Consider the following 1,651-nt stretch of genomic DNA (forward strand, 5'->3'; position numbering starts at 1 on the left):
TTTCCCTAAGCAGTACATTTAAATGTAATAAATGTTTCAAGTTTATTATTATTAAATAATCTGCCAACATTAAACTCTAATTTAACAATACTAAATTAAAAATAAATAAATTATACATAACTTAAAATATATATATTTAGATATATTTAAAAATATGTTTAGATTTTTTAAAATAAATTTAATGTTTAAAATAATAAAACATTGCATTAATTTTTTTTCTTAAATAAAGAATAAAGCTAAACATTTTTTACCTTTTTGTCCCATCAGTAAAATACTTAATTTGTTTCCCAGCAACAATCTTCACCACCAGCTGTGGCATGATGGTCTTCCCTGTGGTTTTCCATCCATCCATGGTGTGGAAAGCTCCTACAGAGAAAATAATGAGACACAAATTAGTGATTATTCATACACATACAGTCGTGGTCAGAATTATTGGCACCCTTGGTAAATATGATCAAAGAAGGCTGTGAAAATAAATCTGCATTGTTAATCATTTTGATCTTTTATTAAAAAAATTCACATAAATCTAACCTTTCATTGGAGAATAAGAATTTAAAATGGGGGGAAATATCATTATGACACAAATGTTTTTCTCAAATACAGGTTGGACACAATTATTGGTACCCCGAGAAATTCTTACGAGTAAAATATCTGTGAAGTATATTCCCATTCATATTTACAATTTTGAGCATACCAGGGTGATTATGAACATGAAATTATCCAGCCATGGCTTCCTGTTTCACAGGAATATAAATAGGAGGGAAAACTTGTCAGGTGCTCTCTAACCTCATCAGGCATTATAGGAGAAGACTCTGTTATCTTAGCAAAAGGATGATGCAAAAAGTATTGAATAAAAGGGTCTCCAATGCAAGGTTAGATTTATGTGAATTTTTAAAATAAAAGATCAAAATGATTAACAGTGCAGATTTATTTTCACAGCCTTCTTTGATCATATTTACCAAGGGTGCCAATAATTCTGACCACGACTGTATGTGTATATTGGGCAAAAGGATTTGAAAAGGAATTGCATGCTTAAAAATGTCTGAGTGTCACTGCATTACATAACAAGATCACAAGAACTGACTTCACTTTCCTGAGGCATTTTGTCAGTGACTTTTTTTATCAAATACTTTAATGTTGTAAGTCTCGTTGGTGTTTGAATGCTGAAAGGAAGCAAAAGAAAACATTTACTTACCCACTAACACTGAATCTCTGCTTTTTGTGTCTTTCAGGTCTATAAAACAGTTCTCTTAAACAGACCAGCGCCCTTGTCCTGAGCTGATGTGTGTCTGAGATATCCACTCACCGGCAGCAATATCCACAAATAAGAGCACAGCCTGTTCTCTCTAGGGTTCTCTGTGGTCTCCAGGGGTATAATCTCAACTGTGCCATGGTTACCCGACCAGCCCAACCTCTCTGCCACAGCCACTTCCAGTACACGCACAGATAAGAGTGATTTATTAAAGTCCACTTATGAAAGAAAGTCATTCTGCCTGACTACACAGTGATAAGGTAAGTAAATGGGTTTTAAAAGCCTAAAAATGGTCTTCAACCTTACTGAATAGCGATGGTAAATGGAATTTTATATTCTTATTGTTTTTTATTATTTTTTCTATTTTATATTCTTATTGTTATTTTTATTATATTGTTT

At 32.4% G+C, this 1,651-nt stretch overlaps 1 pseudogene; it reads right to left on the minus strand.

The window, feature by feature from the left end:
* The window catches only part of LOC107751844 (uncharacterized), a 2,859-nt pseudogene extending 1,588 nt beyond the window's left edge, over positions 1-1,271 (minus strand).
* Between the last annotated feature and the right edge of the window lie 380 nt (positions 1,272-1,651).

The sequence above is a fragment of the Sinocyclocheilus rhinocerous genome, unplaced genomic scaffold (genome assembly GCF_001515625.1).
Source record: "Sinocyclocheilus rhinocerous isolate Xijiao unplaced genomic scaffold, SAMN03320098_v1.1 scaffold2126, whole genome shotgun sequence".
Lineage (NCBI taxonomy): Eukaryota > Metazoa > Chordata > Actinopteri > Cypriniformes > Cyprinidae > Sinocyclocheilus > Sinocyclocheilus rhinocerous.